General features: G+C 45.1%; 1 protein-coding gene and 1 long non-coding RNA gene across 3 annotated transcripts in view; one reads left to right on the plus strand and one right to left on the minus strand.

Moving 5' to 3' along the window:
* TRIM67 (tripartite motif containing 67) overlaps positions 1-22,199 on the minus strand; it is a 193,666-nt gene that overhangs the window by 126,659 nt on the left and 44,808 nt on the right. The gene's annotated exons all lie outside the window — the stretch shown is intronic.
* LOC142761173 (uncharacterized) lies at positions 5,304-6,202 on the plus strand. The gene is made up of 2 exons (XR_012883536.1): positions 5,304-5,371; positions 6,016-6,202. It is a non-coding gene; the product is annotated as an uncharacterized LOC142761173 (long non-coding RNA).

A 22,199-nucleotide genomic window follows, 5' to 3' on the forward strand; every position in this document is an offset into this window, starting at 1 on the left:
GGATGATTCATTTGATGCTCCATCTTCAAACTACTGTCCAGTCATCTCAACGCTGTTGGTTAATAAATTGGGAAGATCAGACAATGTTCCAACAAGAACAAGGACGTTCTTAGGCTTTGTCATAAATTCCCAAGAGATATTCTCCCTTCCGCCTGTTTGGCAGGAAAGAATATTGGCATTGGAGGGGCTGCGGTTCATGTCAGCAACTGCAGAGGCAGTTCTTTGGGTCTTTAAGAACTGGCGACCCCTCCAGAGAGAGATTCAGAACCGAAAAGTAATACAACCAGGTGTGGTTGAACAACAGGTGCACCCTGTCATTCCAAACTCATGAAACCATCGGATGTGGAAACATCTTAGTCAAGGTCCGCATTTGGATAAGATCCTTGTCACAAGAGCCCTTGGTGAAAAGTTACCTGAAATGGTCTCCTAAATGAGACCTGTTATCCTCAGACCTATTGCAAAATGATATTTTGCCTTAGACCTAAGAGGTGTTTGATCAACTACCTCTCAACCTCAGGTTATGGTCTCACATAATTACCTATCCTAAGAGATTATTTACTTCTAGTCATAATCAAAGGCGGACACAGGTGGTGGAGAGCCCGGTGTAGGGGGTGGGGTGTGTGGGACCCCATACTTTCCAATATTTTACCATGGCACACTACGTTGTGTCATTCCAACAGTGCACAAGTAACTGTGAGCCGCTGTCTTGGTCCCTCAATTGTATTATACTGGGCTCCTGATCATCTGCGCGGTTTGCACATGAGGGGTGTCTGCCCCTAACCAGAACATCTGTCAGAAAAGGGGAAATTCAAGCCTTGTGATCAGTGGATCCATACATCAGATTCCTCCAGGACATGGTCTTGCTGAAGCTACTACCAGACTGCACTCCAAAGTTCCTCATTTGTTACCTGAAATCAGGTCAACTCCCTTCCAGTATTCTGGTACATGTCTTCCTCGGACGAGGAACATAATCTCCATTCCTAGATCTCTGCTGTTGTCCTGTGATCTATTTGGCTTGGAGTTTAGAGATTAGGAAGGTTGAGAATTTATTGTTTCCGGAAAGAAACAAAGACTTAAAATCCACTAAACCTACCCTGGGTAGATGAAGTGTAGAAGCCAGTAGTCTGGCTAACAGTGTTAGATCTCCGATTTACCTAATTTAGTCTAAAACTACTCTACTAGAGCAGTGGAGTTTGATCCCGCTGGATCAAATTTACTGTGCAGCTTGGAGCTCGCATTTAATATTTATCACCCATTATGGGCTGAATTTTTGTTCTCCGAAGAGACGGCTCTTGAGTGGTCAATCTTGTGTTCAACCAGTCAAGAGGGCCCTCCCTATTGGGTTACTTCTTGCTAAATCCCCATTATTATGCTGCTGCAGGACCTAAGGGAATAGTAGATTTCTAACATTAATCTGTTTTCCCCTAGTCCTAGCAGCAGCACAAGCTTCCCTCCCTAATTAAGGCTACTACTTTATAATAAACACACGGTGGGAGGGTCTAGACGTCCTTATGTAGGGAAGAGACTCTAGTTAATTTGTTTGATTAAATAAAAAATTTGATCTGTCCAACTAATTCACAGGGGCAGAAATACCCCATTATTGTGCTGCTGCTAAGACTAAGGGAAAACAGATTAACGTTAGAAATGTACTATTCCATCTTTAACCATTGGAAAAGTTAAGACAGATTAATTTACATTTGGCAGCAATGTGTATTATTGCTACCATGCAAATATATTGGGCTAATTTACTGTCACGACTCTGGAGGGTGTGTGGACCTACTAGACATTTGGCGTGGCAGATGACATTTTGCATGGCAGATAACACTTGGCGCGGAAGATAACACTGAACTTGACACCAACACTAGACTTTTCTCAGGAACAAACACAGTTACTGGATACAGGAAACAGGATACGGGAACACTGGGAACAGGATACAACTAAGGGACCATTTGCTAAAATGAACATGGGTAGACACGTCAACGCTCAGGCACAGGAAGAAGGGCAGGACGAATTTAAAAAGGAAAGGGTGGGGAAGATTCCAGTGGTTTGCAATCCCAGAAATCGCTGAATAGCCCGAAGGCCCTGAGGACTTGGCCACTCTAAGACGGACTTCCCCTTCTCTGGACCCATCTTGAGTCCATGATCGGAGACAATGTAGCCCAGGAAGGGCAGAGAGTTCCTCTCAAATATGCACTTTTCGAGTTTTACATATAGGAGATTCCCCCTTAACCACAACAGGACTTAGCAAACATGCTTTTGATGCATCGTCAGATCTGGTGAATTGATTAGGATGTCGTCCCAATATATCACCACACAGACATACAGAAGATCCCGGAACATGTTTTTTACAAATTCCTGAAATACAGCTGGAGCATTACACAGACCAAAGGGCATCACAAGATACTCATAGTGTCCGGCTTGGGTGTTGATGCGGTCTTCCATTCGCCACCTGGACCGATCTGGATCAGGTTATAAGCCCCGCGTAGACCCAGCTTTGTAGAAATCTTGGCTCTATGTATTCTAAGGAAGAGCTCTGAGATTAGCGGCAAGAAGGAATTGTTTTTGATCGTGATTTGGTTCAAGCCATGGTAATCGATACCTGGTCGAAGTGATCCATCTTTTTTTTAATAAGGAATCTGGCTCTGGCCAGTGAAGATTTCTGGATGTAGCCCCTCTCAAGATTCTCCTTGACGTAAGCCGACATGGCCTGGGTCTCTGGCAAGGAAGAGGATCCACGAGGGGGTGAGACGTCAGGAAGCAGTTCAATGGGACAATTGTAGGAATGATGGGGAGGAAGAAACTCTGATTCCTTTTTGCTAAAGATGTCTGCAAAGCTAGCATAATGCGTGGGTAACCCTGAGAGTGACAGAGGCAGTGGAGGCTGAACAGGACGAACCTGTGGAAGGCAGCGATGAAGTCACTTGGATCCCCATTGGAGGACCTCTCCGGAACTCCAGTCGAGGACCGGAGCATGTAGACGAAGCCAAAGCAGGCCCAGCAGAATAGGGTTGATAGCTTTTGGCAAGACGAAGAAGGCAATCTATTCCGAGTGGAGGATTCCGACATGTAGTCTCAGCGGTTTAGTGATGGACAGAATAGGATCGGACAGAGGTTGGCCATTCACAGAGGCGACTGACAGGGGTCTCTCCGGAGGAACCGTGGCCAGATGAAGATGATCTACTTGGTCCTGTTGAATAACACTTAGGGTTGTCTCTCTAACCAACCCTAGGTGCTGGGGTTTACCAGCTTCTGTGGACATTGACGCACAAAATGGCCTTTGTGGCCACAATACAGACACAGACCTGAAGAGCGTCTGCGCTGTTTCCCCTGATTGGACAATTTGAGTCTGTCCACCTGCATTGGCTCTTCAGGTGGAACAACTGAAGAAGGCAGTTGGGGTCTCTGGAACTTGGGCGCCAGTCTCTCCTGGATCCTCATGTCTATCCGGGTTGCCAATAGGAAAAGGGCATCCAGGGTGGAAGGAAGGTCACGAGCTGTAAGCTCATCCTTGATGTGTAGAGACAGTCCTTGCCAGAAAGTAGCCACCGGGGCCTCATTATTCCAAACCAGTCGATTCCCCTTGTTTGAGGGTCAGCAGTGAGGCAGCGGCAGAAGATGTTCGTCCTGGTTCTTCAAACCCCATACGGAAAGTCTCTAGATTTAGTGTCAAATCAGAGAATTCCAGACCCTCTCGTTCCAAGATGGGATTCGCCCATGCCAGGGCTTTGCCGGAAAGGAGAGAAATAATAAAACCAACCTTGGCCTCATCAGAGAGGAAGAGGTGAGCACGTAACCCGAAATAGATAGTACACAGATTGATGAACTCTCCACAAATCTTGGGATGCCCATCATAGCGAGGAGGTAAAGGTAACGAAATTGCAGGACCAAGGCAGGCAGGTGGGATAGCAGACAGTGGAGCAGCGGAAGCAGCCAGAGGAGATTCAGGAGGATGATCCAAACGATTAATGATGGAGTTTACCACCTGTAGTAGTTGATCCTGACGTGCCCGGAGGTCACGCACGTCAATTTGCATCATTTGAACTGCTGTCTTGGGTTGACCAGCGGGTTCCATGGCCTGAGCGTACTGTCACGAATCTGGGGGTATGTGGACACACTAGGTATTATCTCCGTAGCGGAGTAGCAGCTGGTCAAACTACAGTCAATGAAAGTCTCTAGCACAAGAGTACCTGTATAAAAGTTCTGACAGACACGAGACATAGCAAAAACTTTGGCACATATGATACGTGGCTCAGATAACACTTGGCGTAGCAGATGACAAGTAGCGTGGCAAATGACACTTGGCATGGCAGATGTCACTTGGCGTGGCAGATGACACTGAACTCAACACCAACACTAGACATCGCTCAGGAACAAACACAGTTACTGGATACAGGATACCGGAAACAGGATACGGGAACACTGGGAACAGGATACAACTAAGGGGCCATTTGCTAAAACTAACATGGGTAGACACAACAACTCTCAGGCACAGGAAGGAGGGCAGGACGGATTTAAAAAAGACAGGGTGCACAGGGATAGGGTATGAAAGATTCTAGTGGGGAGCACGCACCCTAGGGGAGCGAGCAGCAGGTGGAAGCAGTACACAACGGCATCCTCGGGGAGAAAGAGGAGGATGCTGGCGCACAGGCAAACTAAGCTGGTGGCCGCTAGGGGAAGCCGGATAGTAGCGAACGGCGGCCACCAGCGTTAAATTTATGAGCTTCATTTTTAATCTTGGGACATTTTACCAGCAATAGTAAGTAATGATATTTTGCATAGTAAGACAGTATTAGATCACTTCTTATTTCAATTGGATTCCCCTCCTTTGCCAGTCCACCCAGCTCTTGGTAAGTCAGCAGCCTAGGACTAAGTCAAGTGTGAGATTAGTGCTGGCAGGGAAAGCCAGATACACTCACATTCAGCAGCTGAACATGGGAACATTTCCTACCTGTGCAGACCCAAGATTCATGAGTGGAGGTCATGGGAGAAGGATACTGACTGAGTTACAGTCATTGACTGTCTGAGGCTCCCAGACGTAAGTGGCAAATCACATTCAGTGTAAAAACATGTACCAAAAACCACACCCACTGTTTACAGGTTGGGGTGTATATATGTGCCGGAAATCGCAGGAAAAAAGCCACATAATCTGGCAACCCTATGTCCAAATTACTGTGGCTCTATGTAAATTAAGATTCAGGGGGCAACTGCTTAGTCCAGGAGATGAAGACTAGAGCAGAGGATGCTGCGTACTTTACCGTGAGAATCTCTAGTACCGGATGATAGAAGCTTCTGGTGTTTGTGAGGTCACAAGTCAGAATGCTGGAAAAAGAGCCTAATGCACCAAGTAGTGTGGCACATCCCAACACCTAAGGTGCTTACCTGACTGTTAGGTGCTTGGCTGGAGAAATTAGGGTGATACACACACAGTGGGCACGTAGGACAAAGGCACTAAAAGGGAGGACCTAGGGCAGAGGCACTTAAGGTGGCTGGCTGAGGCTGGCACACACAATTATCAGAGGTTCTATCACTTACTTCTCTGGGGTATATAACAACAGTAAGGTGGAAATTATACATAAAAAGCCTAACTGTTAAATTGATCTGGAAAGGTGGGATATAGCGGATTATTATATGTTCTCACATATGGGTGTGCATATTAGGCCTATAAGACGATATAACATATATAAACACACCCAGAGTACATCTTTCATTCTTTTAGTGCAGTTATGAAAGTGAAAGGTGAACTCTGATTGGTTGCTATTGACGACTTTCTCTCTAAGATAGTTGCAATACTTGAGGCCTATGACATGGATATCCACTATTATTTTAAGACCTGTTATAACCAAAGTTATACGGTGATGAGGACACATAAATGGTTCTATAAATAAGTCCTTGAGACATTCATTTCTAAGGGAAAGGAAAACATAACTCAGGGACATAGAAAGTAACATTCATTGGCTATAACGTTATCTGATTTCGCTGCCTTTGCCTGATTTCTTCCTTTTAAATTTATTGCAGGGAGATCTAGACCCTTGGAAAACAGCTGGAGATTCTCACAAGGGCTGTAGGATTGTTATATTTGTAATGTATGTGATGCGTGTGGGAATGATATTTACACATTTGGTGCCTTCTGATGTCGCAACATCTCGATTATACAGGTTAAGGTATTAAAAAAAATGCATTATGACATTCGCAACTGACAAAACAGTGTCTGCTGTCTAAGTTTACTATAAAGTGGGTTACTCTACTCCTCTACTTCCTCGTTGACCCTTTATTTTAGGGTAGCTTTATGTCACTTTTCAATGACTGACATGACAATGCACTTCCTTGGGGGCTTCTAACTTTTTTGCTGCCTTAGGCAAAAAGTGAGAAAAAAAATGGATTTGTCTATAAATGGCTCATAGAAGCTTTTTACAAAGGTGCTTCGGCATCTAAAACTATGAATCTCTGCTGAAGCACAGGTCGTAGTTCATCTGACCCGATGCAAAAGTTCAGCTGGGGCCTTGCCCGCCACAACTTTTTTTTATGGCCGATGGCTGTGCCCATCTTTCATCTGCGTCTCTGGGTCTCTTAAAGAGGAGCTAGCCATTAGCCCTGTAACCCCTGAGGATGACGGTTAACATCGTAACATGTGGGGAGGGGGCAGTATTCTCTGATTTTAATAGCAATGAGATGTGCCCAGCAGTTTCAATCACTAGTCTAATTGTGCATTGTTTGCATATACAATACTGATTGCAATAGTACTGCACACCAGCAGAGTTACTATTGCAATACTTACCAATTAAATCAGTCTAGGGACCCACATTCATCTTTTGTTTGTTCGATTTGGCCATTTAAATGGACACTAACTTTTCAAACAACATTATACCTCATATAGATCAAATTTGTAATGTGCTTATTGTTAAAATGTAGATGTTTTATCCAAGCAAATTCTGTATGAAGTTACTGCTGCTAGATATCTCTCTCCTGTAATCTGCTGTCCACCCATTGTGGTCAAGCAAGGTCCGTCCCTGGTTACAGACAGACTGTAAAAGGCGGGGGGGGGGGGGTCGCTTCACTACCTATCCATACATGTCTATGGAGAAGGAAGGGGGAGCAGGAGGAGGGAGCAGAGAGCGAGTGAGTCAGCAACCAGACACACTGCATACAAGTATATGGAGATCGGAGGGGTGCGCAGGGGCAGGAAGCAGGAGCAGAGTGAGAAGGACACAGATGCACTGGAAAGATTCAGTGTTTCAGTTCAGTGTTTCTATGTTACCCAAATGCTGGATGCTCAGCTAAACACATCTGTACTGTAACAGTTGTAAATGCAAAGGTGACAATTTCAAAATGGAACGGCAGCCAACTTCTTCCTAGGCAGGCAACTTTTTTGTTTCAGCCAAGGTTCTGCTCTTGGCGGCTCAGGGAGAGAGTAAACATCAGTATAGGGAAGCCATAATGGTAAAGAGGAAGGACCTAGGTCCAGCTTCTGACATGTCCGCTGTAGATCAGCAGGTGAACAAATGGTGTAAGCCTTGCCTTGGTGCTGGTATGTATGGATCTTCAAATTGCGTAATTTATCTGTCAAGATTCTTAGGGCTCTGCGTTTCACCAGGGTAGTCTGAGTAATGTCCTGAAAGAACGTCAGTCTGTGTCCCTCAGACTAAATCCGGCATATCTCTGGCTTTTAGAAGGACTGCCTCTTTAACGGAAAATGATAAGAGTTTACAGATTATCTCTCTCGGTGGTTCATCCTCCCTTGGCTTGTGGCGTAGCGTCCTACATGCCCTTTCAATTTGTAGATCGGATGGAGTGTCTTGGACCAAGACAAATTAGAGGATTCTTTTTGTCAGATTACCCTGGTGGGTAACTTTCAGGTACTTTCGAGGAGTCGAATGCTGATGTTATTACGTCTCCCCCTATTATCTTGGTCTTCTATGTAAGAGTGTAAAGTATTTAGGTGATCCTGACAGGATTTTAAGGCAATTGAGGTAGCGTCACCATGCTAAAGTATAGCAGTTTGGGGTTCCTCTAACTGCTCAACTCTGTCTCCCACATGACACATTTCTTGTTTGATGTCTGCCAATTCTCTCACAACAGGGCTTAGTGCCCTCTCTAAAATCCTTTGCAGCCCGGGGGATTTAGTGGAAATCGTATAAGGAGCGTCAGAGGTTGTTTCATCCTCCGTGTTACTATCTACATCTGATGTTTCAGGTTGAGAAGGAGGTTGTGGATTCCTTTTGGCAGCAAGTGTAGATTTCCGCGGCGTGTATTTTTGTAGAAATTTATCCATATCTCGCTGTGTTTTCCCTTGTTTGGAGGAAGACTGAGGATCTGAGCTTTTTGTCGAACCTATCTTGACCAATGTGATTTGCTTTAGTAATAAAAGGCCAGGAGTGATATGTATCAGCGTTAGCACATCATGTCTGATATGGAGAGGGATGCAGCGCAGGCTACATTTAGATGAACATGTCCATGCACAACAAATTTTAGGGCCTAATAGAGATCTAAAGTCCAGAGGTGTATGTGGTGGGCCCCCGGATCTGGGGGAACAGGTATGTTATTAGTGATATCTAGGAGCGTGTCTATAGGCACTTATAGAGGAGATGGCAATTATGGGTTTCTAGATGTCCATATTTGTACTCACCGCTACTCCTCTGATGCTGTGTCTGCTATTATAGACCGTAAGGCAGTTGGGAACATGTAGGTCCTCGGATCAAAATGGAGGCCGCTGCTTCAAGTACTCCTCACTCAGCAACACAATGGGGATTTCAGCATCCACCGCAGCCAAGGCAATAACAGAGGGCAGGACTTTGGTGCATAACTTGTCCTGGGTTTGATTCTCTGGATTAATGTAAACGGGGGAAACTAGACCTAAAAGGGGCTATTAAGCATGCAGATGCTATAGGTAGCAACATATAGTTATCTCACATATCAGAATTTTCAGGAGCAGAGTAGCAGTGCTGAATTTGGTACAGAGCAAATGGGTAGTCAGACAGACCAGAGTACAGCAACGAGAACCGAGAATGAAGTACAAAGGGGGTAATACAGCAATATAGTCAGACAGTCCAGGGTTCAGTAATGACGTAGAATAGCAGTATAAGGGCTTATGCAGACGAACGTAAAATACGCGCGTGCAACGCGCGTGATTTTCACGTGCGTTGCCCGTAGCTATATTAGACAATGGGGCCGTGCAGACATGGCAGCGTTTTTTGCGCAGCGTTGCTCCGTTGCAAAAAACTCACGACATGTCCGTTGATTCAGCGTTTTCAACGCATCACGCACCCATTGAAGTCAATGGGTGCGTGAAGACCACGCATGTCGCACGGAAGCACTTCCGTGCGAACTGCGTGTTTGCGCAACAGCTGTCAAAAGGATGAATGTAAACAGAAAAGCACCACGTGCTTTTCTGTTTCCGAACATCCAAACGGAGTGTCTTTGCGATTAGCGAAACCCGACAACCGAAGCTAACTTCACCGGGTTCGGCCAAACTCGTTTTGGCCGAAATCGGCAAAAAAAATTCCGGTCCGCGACGTCGGGAGACATTCACTGTGCATGGTGCTGAAAGAGTTAAACTGTTTCAGCACCATGGACAGTGACTTGCGATCCCAAAATACATGAACCTGTAAAAAAAAACGAAGTTCTAACTTACCGATTACTCCTGTCTCCTTCCTGCAGTCCGACCTCCCGGGATGACACTTCAGTTCAAGTGACAGCTCCAGCCAATCACAGGCCAAGCACTGGCTGCAGCCAATCACAGGCTGCAGCGGTCACTTGGACTGCCGCGTCATCCAGGGAGGTGGGGCTCGATGTCAAGAGAGGCGCGTCACCAAGGACGCGTCACCAAGGCAACGGCCGGGAAGTTCTCGGTAAGTAGGAACTTTATCTTTTTTTTTTACAGGTTTTTTGCTGTTGTGTTCGGCATTCACTGTCGAGGGTGCTGAAAGATTTAGCTCTTTCAGCACCTTGGACAGTGACGGGCGTCGACAAGCCTCATCTCTATGATGCCGGCTGCGCGAAAATCACGCAGCCGCACATCAGACACGGATGACACACGCAGCTGTCAAATAGTGTTTGCGCGCGCAAAACGCTGCGTTGTTTGCGCGCGCAAAAACGCAACGCTCGTGTGAATCCGACCTAAAGCAGTATAAAGTATGCAGTACAGTGGATAATCCAAAGAGGGCAGTCAGGTCAAAACATAATGTACAAGCTCAAGTATAGCACACAAACAGTTCAGCAACAAACACTAAATAACTGTCAGTGAGGCCAGTGCTCAGGTGATGCAAATAGCTATCTGATTGGTTTGGCAGGGAAATTCACTACAATACTCCAGTGAGACAAGACCCACCTGGGAAGAAGGTAATTGCATGTTTACTGTCGCCTAGCGGGAAGCCAGAAGAAAAAACTCAGAGAGTCACTGAATTTGTTTTTGTCAGACATTACGCCCTGCATCAGCAGATCCATTGCTCATCCGGGCAGTAGCGTAGCTAGCGGGGGGGGGGGGGGGGCAAGGGGTTGGTGGCCCCGGGCCCACTGAGATGGTGGGTCTCACTCACTGAGATGGTGGGGCCCTCCGCTCCCGCCGCTCCGCTCTCCTCACGCCGCTCCCGCCACTCTCACATGACTGTGCGCAGCCGCACAGTCATTCAAGCTAGCAGACGTGTGCACGCTTCTAACGCTGCCCGCCAGGAACAGAAGAAGCCTGCCTGCGCCTGAGGAGAGGGTGAGCAAGCACCCCTCCCCAATGTTTCCCGTTCTGAAATTATACAGGGATAATGGCTGCTTTAAACAGGGATTATGGGGGTCAATACAGGGATGATGGCTGGACTACTCATCATCCCTGTATATAACCCCCATCATTCCTGTATATACCAGCCTGGCTGGTATATACAGGGATGATGGAGGTTATATACAGGAATGATGGCTGGTATATACAGGGATGATGGGGCTTATATATGGGGATGATAGCTGGAGCAGCCATCATCCATGTATATAACCCAATCATCTCTGTACACAACCCCCTATCATCCCTGAATATACCAGCCATCATCCCTGTATATAACTGTATAACCCCCATCATCAATGTACACAATTCCCTATCATCCCTGTATATAACTGTATAAAACCCCTATCATCACTGTACACAACCCCCTATCATCCCTGCATATACCAGCCATCATCCCCGTATATAACTATATAATCCCCATCATCACTGTATATAACCCCCATCATACCTGTATATACCAGCCTGGCTGTTATATACAGGGATGATGGAGGTTATATACAGGAATGATAGTTGGTATATACAGGGATAATGGGGGTTATATATGGGGAGGATACCTGGAGCAGCCATCATGCATGTATATAACCCCCATCATCTCTGTTCCCAACCCCCTATCATCCCTGTATATTACAGCCATCATCCCTGTATATAACTGTATATAACACCCACATCCCTGTATGAGTTTGAAAAAATTGATCACATGATTATTTTTGAGTTTGAGCCAACGTGGACATCAACTTGGTGAGTAACATGTTTTTTAAATGTATTTTCTATGAGTATATTAAAGTGTTTTTCTATCTGAATTATAAAAGTTGCTGTAGGTCTAATTGTGAATGTACTTCTAGCCACTCACCTTGCTCTGCTTCTGGGATTTGTCTATGATAAGGTTTATGTGATGGATTAGAGCCGATGTTCTCCTTGCTTATATTTGGCTAGTCTACTGCTTTGAAGTATCAGGTTGGTTTGGATGTGAATCTTCTTTTGATATATATGACTGGCCCTGGTATTATAGTCTGCTATTAAACTTCTATAGATTAGGATGTGTCTCTGATATTGAGATGGCTGCCGTGTCTTCTCTGTTAATCATTCTTTATGTAATAGTCGCCTTATTTTCTACTGTTTTGCATAATGTAGTAGATGGCATTTAAACTAGGCTATACATGTGTGATGTACTTAAGACGGCATTTTATACTGTTCTCAAACTTTTAATTATCATGGATAATATAGCAGCGTATACAGTACAACAATCTTGCTCATTCAGAATGATAACCACTATGATTAGGATGCGCTTCTGCAGATGTAAAAATGCATTGGGGGGGCCTACTGGGTTGGGGCCCACTGAGACAGTGTTCTTATCAGGAATTTCTGGGCCCCATACAGCCAAGATGTCTGGGCCCTCATCCATTACGGGGGTGGACAACGGAATGTGTGGCGCTCATGTTGGTACATTATACGTGTTAACCGATTTTGGCGCTGACGTCAAGTACAGTGAACGAAAACATGGAGCAGGCAGTGACCGGTTAATGCCCTGGATTTTGTTAAACTTAGCCAAAACGTATCCCACTGTAAGGCATATAATGGGATACGTTGCCCGGGGAGTGGATTTTTCCAAGTGCTGGAGTCCCCAGGCAAATCTTCTACTAGCGCTCTGCCCAGGGTCTCTGGGGCTGCTTCTCATGTCCATATATGTAAGGTTTCCCACACACGTGCGTGTTCGGTCCGTATGTCGGCAGTATTTCCGTAACCGAACACAGGTCAGAGAGCCGGGCTACTAGCATCACAGTTATGTATGATGCCAGGAGTCCCTGACTTGCTGCGGGAAAACTGTCCCCTACTGTAATGACATTTTCAGTATGGGACAGTAGTCCCGCGGAGAGGCAGGGACACCTAGTATCATACATAACTATGACGCTAGGAGCCCGGCTCCCTGCACTGTGTTCGGTCCGGGAAATGCGGCCGACATACGGTCTGTATATCACGAACCAAACACGCTTGTGTGTTGGAAGCCTGAGGCTTCATTCACATCTGCGTTTATGGGTTTCGTCTGACTTTTCTGTCAGGGGAACCCATGAACGGAAACCAAACAGAAACAAATGGAAACCATAGCTTTCAATGGTAACGCATCCGTTGCAAATGGTTTCCATGGTTCTGTAAAGTTTCCGTTGTTTTGAAGTAAGCAATAGCGTAGTTGACTGCGCGGTTTTGATGCTTTTTTTTAACTGCTCCTCAAACGCTACATGTGGATATACTCTCCCACACACAAAAACTATAACTAAACTTTTCTCACGCATTACATCTACAGCAAAGCCCCCCTACCCTACACAAATTAACTACAAGGGTCTCTTCACACGTCGAGGTCAAATCACGTTTTTTTAAACAGTTTTTGTAATATTGCTTTATAACCATGTAATTTGCTGTGGTTTTGCAAATGTGTCTGCAAAAAAAATCAACGCAATATGACCGTAACCTGTGAATATATGCTAAATAATTTCCCCCACACATGACATTTACAGTGAAACCCCTGTACCCACTGAGTTGCGATATTTGCGGCGTAAATGCTGAGATTACACCACAAAAGTCACAACCCTTGGCTTTCTGTACGGGTTTTGCTTCCCCATTGAATTCAATGGGGAAAAACCCCAACAGAAACTCAACCAAAACGCAGCATAAATTGACATGCTGCGGAATTAAATTCTGCACCGCATGTCAAGTTATTAACATTTACGCTGCGTCTTTTTTCCGCAGCGTGGGGATGAGATTTACAAAATCTCATCCACTTTGCTGCTACTGTAAATGCTGTGGAATTTCCGCACAGAATTCCGTTATGGAAAATTCACAGCGTTTACGCTATGTGGGATACTGGCCTTACCGATCACATCTAAATTATGAACAAAGATGTGATTGATAACAGCTTGATCCGACCGTTGTCACTGAACCCGTCAGTCAGGACACAAAGCAGCTGTATCTCAAAAAGTAAAAACAATTTAATAAAATGTAATTGCAAAGTTGCACCAAACACACTGATACACATTTTTATTTAAAAAAAAAAAAAAGTTTTTAAAGGTATACATAGCCTTTAAACAGAATCCCCTCACCCCACACATAACATTTAGGCCTCCGACAAACGAGCGTGTTCGGTCCGTGATATACGGTCCGAATGTCGGCAGTATTTCCCGGACCGAACACACTGCAGGGAGCTGGGTTCCTAGCGTCATAGTTATGTACGATGCTAGGAGTCCCTGCCTTGCTGCAGGACAACTGTCCCGTACTGTAATCATGTTTTCAGTACGGGGAGGCAGTATTCCCGCAGAGAGACATGGACACCTAGTATCGTACATAATTATGACGCTAGGAGCCCGGCTCCCAGCACTGTGTTCGGTCCGGGAAATACGTCCGACATGCGGACCGAATGCAGTCGTGTGAATTAGGCCTTAGGCAGGGGCGTAACTAGGAAAGACTGGGCCCCATAGCAAACTTTTGACTGGGGCCCCCCCTCCCCTGGGTGTCACACAACCCCCCCCCTTGTAGATAGTGCCTTTTTTACAGCCCCCCCCTGTAGATAACGCCATACAGCCCCCCCTCTGTAGATAGCGCCATACATCCCCCTGTAGAGAACGCCATACAGCCCCCCCTCTGTAGATAGCGCCATACAGTCCCCCTGTAGATAGCACCATACAGCCCCCCCTGTAGATAGCGCCATACAGCCCCCCTGTAGATAACGCCATACAGCCCCCCTGCAGAGAATGCCATACAGCCCCCCCCTGTAGAGAACGCCATACAGCCGCCCTGTAGAGAACGCCATACAGCCCCCCCCCTGTAGGGAACGCCATACAGCTCCCCCCCTGTAGGGAACGCCATACAGCTCCCCCCCTGTAGGGAACGCCATACAGCTCCCCCCCTGTAGGGAACGCCATACAGCTCCCCCTGTAGGGAACGCCATACAGCCACCCTTCCTGTAGGGAACGCCATACAGCGTCCCCCCTCCCAAAAAAATGCGACCTACAGTGTGTCCTACAAAATACATGTATCCCCTCTCCACAGGATCTCCACAGGATAGGGGATACATGAGTGATCGCTGGCAGCGATAGGGAGAACGGGGGATTGAAAGTCCCCTGAACTTCTCCATGACAAACCTCTGACTTCCGGCGTCTGCGCAGCTCAATAAAAATGAAAGGAGCGCTGGTCACGCATGCGCACAAGCACGCTCCATTCATTTCTACGGAGCTGCCAACACAGACCCCGGAAGTCCGAGGTTTGTGATGGAGAACTTCAGGGGACTTTCAGTCCCCCGTTCTCCCTATCAATGCCAGCGATCACACATGTATCCCCTATCCTGTGTATATCCAGTGGAGAGGGGATACATGTCCTGTGGAGAGGGGATACATGTCCTGTGGAGAGGGGATACATGTCTTTTGCTCTATTTTGCGCCTTCAGGACCAGACACCGTTTAGCCCTTTTTAGCACGTGTTAGTTAAATGGCTATAACTTTTTTATTTGTTGGGCTAACGACGTGATTTTTGCAACGTAGACAATGCAGGTTTCATTTTTTATCGTTTTTATACGCACCTTTTTTGCTATTTTAGAATTTTTATTCATAAAGTTTGAAAATAATAGTAAAAAAATAGTAAAAAAATAAGCTTTTTTACATTTCAGCTATTTTTTTTTTTGGTAATAACATAGTTTTACCCTAAAATAGACCTTTTATTTGTGTCCGTCATTGTCTACCGTAAATTTTAATATATTACATGTCTATATTAGGGTAATTAGGCCAGCGCTACAACAATGATTGGCGGGGGGAACGTTTTTTTTGGGGTGGGTATTTTATGTGTATTTATTATTTACATTTTTTTTGCACTTGACTTTATTATTTTTTTATTACTATGGTCTGTCCCTCAAAGGTCAAAAAAGACCTTTGGGGAACTTTATATATATTTTTTCTTGCTTTTACACCATGTTTTTCCACTGTAACTGGAGCTGCACAGCAGCCCCAGTTACAGGGGAAATCAGCCCTCTCAAAGTGACGATTGTCGCTAATAGGGCTGTGCTGGGTCTAGTTAGACCCAGCAGCAGCCTGCCACTAACGGCACCCGGCGATCATGTGACCAGTCACATGATCACCGGGAGGAATAGAGACAGCGCCGCTGCTGCTGTCTCTATTCCTGTACACAGCGCGCATTCAGCGCTGTGTACAAGTGATCAGAGAAGACAGAAGCAGCGAAAGCTGCTTCTATCCTCTCCTCAGGGTCCCCGGCAGTCACTGACAGCCGGAGACCCGACATTCAGCTGCCCGATCGCTCTGGCAGCAAGTTAAAAGCCGAGCCGTAGAAAGTCTATGGCTCGGGTTTTAAGGACCCTGACCGCTGGCCGTAAAAATACAGCCAGCGGTCGGGAACCAGTAAATGGCAGAGCGGGGAAATACCTCCCTGCTCTGCCGTAGTGTTCAGTGGCGTCCCGCTGTAGTGGCTGCTAGCGGAGCCTCCGGCCATGGTGGGGGCCCGTGCCGGCGGGCGACACGGGCCCCCTCATGCCGCGGGCCCCGTAGCAGCCGCTACTGCTGCTACGGCGGTAGTTACGCCACTGGCCTTAGGGTAAGTTCACACGTAGCGTAAATACTGAGGTTTTTCCGCATCGGATGCATTGCGAAAAATCTGCAGCAAATACAGTAGCAGCAAAGTGGATGAGATAAAAGAAATAAAAAAAGAACACTCAGAAATTGACCTGTAGTGCAGAATTTTATTCCGCAGCATGTCAATTGTATTTACAGAATTGCTGCTTATTTGTTTTACTCGTTTTTTTTGCAGCAGGTTCGCAACTTTTCCACTGCAGAAAATGAAACTCATAAAAAAAAATCCTATACTTACCCAGAAGTCTGTGTTTCTTCCACCCTCCAGCGTGGGCACCTGGGATGATGTTTCATCACATGTGACTGCTGCAGCCAATCACAGAATGTAGCAGCAGTCTCCCGGGATGAAACATCATGCTAGCAGGCCGGCTGAATTTGTGGATTTTCAGCCGGAATTCCCTGTAGTGCTGCACAGGGCGGATATGCTGTGGGAACTAAGCCTAACAGTTAAGTTCCCCTTTCCCCAAGAAAAATTAATAATGAATCACTTCCCCCACACATAGCATGGACAGCCAAGTCCCACCGTCCCCCACAAAAACGTTTTACACAAAATCCTCTCCCCCACATATAGCATTTACAGTTAAGTTCCCCCTCCCCCACAATAACAATTTGTAAAGAATCCCCTCCCCCACACATAACATCTTACCTGTCCTGGAGGAATCTTCTGCCTGGTACAAGTTGCAGGCAGGAGAGGAGAAGAGCGGTGTGTCACTGCTTCACTCCAGCTCTTTCTTCTTCCTCCGTCCTCCCTGTCTGTTGGGCGGCTACCTTCACACGGAGCTTCTGTTTTCTGCTCATGCAGCATCTTCCTCTCAGGGCCCCAGGGTAAGTTACTTGAGAGTAAAGAACGGCCCCTTCTTTTCATCATTGTGGCCGGGCCCCTGACTGGAGTACCAGCAGTACTGCCCTGCTAAACGCCTAGCTACGCCTCAGCAAACGGGTAGTATTCTCAGACCCTGGGACCTGCTTGGTCTGCAAAGAAGCTGACAGGTTACAAGTGGCCTCTAAACTGGATAAAAGGTTAATGTGTAAAGCAACTAGCCCATTCTCTGGTGAGACAAGTGAGGCGAGCTACTATCATCGATTGAGTGGTTTAATCCTTTAGTGACCAACCCATTTTATGCCTTAATGACCAAAATATTTTTCACGTTTTTATAACTTTTTTATTTTTCCGTCGATGCAGCTGTATGAGGGCTTTTTATTGCGGGGCAACTTTTAGCTTTTATTGGTATCACTTTGGAGTACATGCGACTTTTGGATCAGTTTTTATCACATTTTTGATAATGCAGGATTCACAGAAAACAGTAATTCTTGCATTGTTTTTTATTTGATTTTTTACGGCGTCTGCTGAGCGGGTTAAGTAATGTAATAACTTTATAGTTGGGGTCGTTACGGATGTGGCAATACCAAACGTGTAACTTTTTTTTTAATTATAAAGTATTTTGTAAGGCAAAAAAAGTGGGTTTTTCATTTTTTTAACTTTGTATTTTTATTTATTTATTATTAACTTTAGGAAACTTTTTTTTACTAGTCCTACAAGGGGACTTTACTATGCAATCACCTGATCGCTTTTATAAAACACTGCAATACTTCTGTAACTCGGACAGGCATCTGCAAGGGCATGCTTAGCAGTCATTAACTAGAGGCTGACCTGAGGGCATTTTTTAGGCCCCTGGCTGCCATAGAAGACACCGGCATCCTGCGATCTTATCGCAAGGTGCTGGTGTGGTGAGAGAGGGAGCCCCCTACCTCTCTCCGAAACCACTCAGATGTGGCACTCGCTAACTTGAGGGGTTAAATGAGTGGGATAGATACTTTTTTCGATCTTGCCCGTAGCTTCCTCCGGTAGCTGAGAGCAGGGAGATTTGACTGAATGTAAAGAGGTTGCTAAGAACACCAGCAATCAGCTGAAATCTGTGGAGGAACCCAGCAGCACGTGTTCAATATACCTGTAGCGCCACCCCAGGGGAAATTAAGTATTACATCCTACATCCTACAGATTATAAAAAGTTATGTAATTTTCCTATATATTTATGGCCATCCATGATCTGACCAGCATTTCGATATTTGTCACTATTGAAATGCTGCTCAATAAAGGGCCCTACATTACAAGATATCGGCAAGCAACAATGGGAATTAGAAAATAATTACCACACTTGCATCATTTGTTCATTGTTCAAGTCATTTGTTCATCGTGGCATGTGTATTTTCTTATAAACCTACTGTTTAATCAGTAGTGTAAAAAATGTAAAGCAAAGTCCTAAATTTGTTATGACTAATGGAACACATTTCTATAAACCAGAAATCATAATAACACTTCTTAAAGAAAACCTTTCACCTCCCCATACATGTGCAGCTGAGTGCATCAAGTAATGGGGAGGGCTGCACAAACTCTGGGGCACTTTTCATTTTTTTCTACCCCCCTCCGCTATTTAGACATTGGTGCCGTTATATTTAACCCCTTCCCGACATTTGACGTATCCATACGCCAAAGTCGGGTAGGGGAAGTATGGAGTGGGCTCACGGAGTGAACCTGCTACATACGATGCGGGTGTCGGCTGTTTATTACCGCCGACACTTCAGAGTAACGAGCGGCATCGCACTCGAGCGAGATCCCGCTCGTTTAACTCGTTAAATGCTGCGGTCAATAACAACCGCAGCATTTAAATAGTTAGAAAGAGGGGGCGACCCCCTCTAATAGCTCATCGCGCCTCCCGCAACGCAATTGCGGGAGGCCCTAATGAAGGCCCTCAGGTACGCCTTTGTACACCTATTAAGCTCTGCCGGAGGCAGGGCTTAATAGTTATCAGAATCACGATATACTGCAATACATTACACCGTGTTCCAAATTATTATGCACATTGGATTTAAGTGTCAAAAACATTTAATTATTAGTTTTTCAATTAAACTCATGGATGGTATTGTGTCTTAGGGCTCTTTGGATCATTGTAATCAATCTCAGACACCTGTGATAATTCGTTTGCCAGGTGTGCCCAATCAAAGGAAAACTACTTGAGGGTATGTGCACACGGTAGCAGGCTTTTACGTCTGAAATGACAGACTGTTTTCAGGAGAAAACAGCTGCCTCGTTTCAGACGTAAATGCTCCTCCTCGCATTTTGCAAGGCTTCTCTGACAGCCGTAAATTTTGAGCTGTGCTTCATTGAGTTCAATGAAGAACGGCTCAAATTACGTCTGAAAGAAGTGCCCTGCACTTCTTTTGACGAGGCTGTATTTTTATGCGTCGTCGTTTGACAGCTGTCAAATGACGACGCGTAAATGACAGGTTGTCTGCACAGTACGTCGGCAAACCCATTCAAATGAATGGGCAGATGTTTGCCGACGTATTGTAGCCCTATTTTCAGACATAAAAAGAGGCATAATACGCCTCGTTTACGTCTGAAAATAGGTCGTGTGAACCCAACCTAAGAAGGACGTTCCACATTATTAAGCAGGCCACAGGTTTCAAGCAATATGGGAAAGAAAAAGGATCTCTCTGCTGCCGAAAAGCGTTAAATAGTGCAATACCTTGGACAAGGTATGAAAACATTGGATATTTCAAGAAAACTTAAGCGTGATCATCGTACTGTGAAAAGATTTGTGGCTGATTCAGAGCACAGACGGGTTCATTCAGATAAAGGCATAATGAGGAAGGTTTCTGCCAGACAAATTAATAGGATTAGGAGAGCAGCTGCTAAAATGCCATTGCAAAGCAGGAAACAAGTATTTGAAGCTGCTGTGCCTCTGGAGTCCCGCGAACCTCAAGGTGTAGGATGCTCGAGAGGTTTGCAAGTGTGCATAAAGCTATTATTCGGCCACCCCTAAACCATGCTCACAAGCAGAAACGGTTGCAGTGCGCTCAGAAATACATGAAGACTAATTTTCAAACCGTGTTGTTTACTGATGAGTGCTGTGCAACCCTGGATGGTCCAGATGGATGGAGTAGTGGATGGTTGGTGAATGGCCACCATGTCCCAACAAGGCTGCAACGTCAGCAAGGAGGTGGCGGTGTCATGTTTTGGGCTGGAATCATGGGGAGAGAGCTGGAAAGGCCCCTTTAGGGTCCCTGACGGTGTGAAAATGACCTCTGTAAAGTACGTAGAGTTTATGACTAACCACTTTTTCCGTAGTACAAAAAGAAGAACCGTGCCTTCCGTAGCAAAATTATCTTCATGCACCATCTCATGCTGCAAAGAATACCTCTGTGTCATTGGCTGCTATGGGCATAAAAGGAGAGAAATTCATGGTGTGGCCCCCATGTTCCCCTGACCTCGACCCTATTGAGAACCTTTGGAGCATCCTCAAGCAAAATATCTATGAGGGTGGGAGGCAGTTCACATCAAAACAGAAGCTCTGGGAGGCTATTCTGACATCCTGCAAAGATATTCAAGCAGAAACTGTCCAAATACTCACAAATTCAATGGATGCAAGAATTGTGATGGTGATATCAAAGAAGGGGTCCTATGTTAACATGTAACTTGGCCTGTTAAGTTTTTTTGATTGAAAGAGGTTTTGATTTCTGTAAATATGACCTCCTGATGCTGCAAATTCAACAAATTACCATTTTAGTTCTCTTTACAACCTTTAAAATGTTTTGATCTCTGTTGTGCATAATAATTTGAAACAGTGCATTTTGAGTTTTTTACTTCAAAAAAAAAAATCTGTTATCATTAGGAGATTTGTTCAATAAAATTCGCATTATCCTCCAACGGTTGATGGCTAATAAAAAAGTAAAAATGAGTTAAATAAAGTTTTTCTTTGTGTAAAAATATATATATATTAAAAGTTTAAAAAAAAAACCTTTTCCCATTATCCCCCTAAAGCATAGTAAAGAAAAAAATAAAATAAACATAATTGGTATCGCCGCGTCCGTAAAAGTCTGAGCTATTACAATATATCATTATTTAACCCGCACGGTGAATGCTGTAAAAAAACAAAAACTTGTAAACGCCAGAATCTCTATTTTTTGGTCACCTAATCTCCCACAAAAAAATGAAATAAAAACTGATCAAACCGTCGCATGTACACCAAAATGGTATTATTAAAAACTACAGCTTATCCCGCAAAAAATAAGCCCTCATACCACTTAATCAACGGAAAAATAAAAAAGTTATGGCTCTCGGAATTTGGCGACAAAATAAATTTTCGTTTTTACACTTAGGTTTTTACTTGTAAAAGTAGTAAAATATAGAAAAAACTATATATATTTGGTATCTGCGTAATCATATCGACCCACAGAATAAAGTTAACAGGCTGTTTTAATTGCACAGTGAATTCCGTAAAAACAACGCGCAAAAAACCATGGAGGAATCGCTGTTTTTTTCATTTTCTACCCCACAAATAATTTTTTCCCCATTTCCTAGTACATTATATGGTAAAATAAATGGTGCTATGAAAAACTACAACTCGTCCCGCAAAAATCAAGCCCTCATAGGACTATATCGACGGAAAAATACAGAAGTTATGGCTTTTGGAAGGTGGGGAGGAAAAAACGAAAATGAAAATCTGAAAAAGGGCTGCAGCGGGAAGGTGTTAAATAACCCCCTGAACTGTCAACGGGGCGTGTACTGGCAAGGGGGCGTGTTACTATGGCTGTGACACTGTCCAATCAGATATGGACAGTGTTACAGCAAGAGCGAGGAGAGAGGGAGTGTGTGCGCGCGCACGCTCTCTCACTCTTCAGCTTTCAAGATTAGTCTTCTGCTGAACTGGCAAGAGGGCGTGTCGCTTCTAGCTGGGGTGGCAGAGTATTTAAACTAGGGCAGAGGAGGGAGGTCAATGTAGAAAAAAAGGGGTAGTCAGGTTAGAGAGGGGTCAG

The sequence above is a fragment of the Rhinoderma darwinii genome, chromosome 4 (assembly GCF_050947455.1).
Source record: "Rhinoderma darwinii isolate aRhiDar2 chromosome 4, aRhiDar2.hap1, whole genome shotgun sequence".
Classification (NCBI taxonomy): Eukaryota; Metazoa; Chordata; class Amphibia; order Anura; family Rhinodermatidae; genus Rhinoderma; species Rhinoderma darwinii.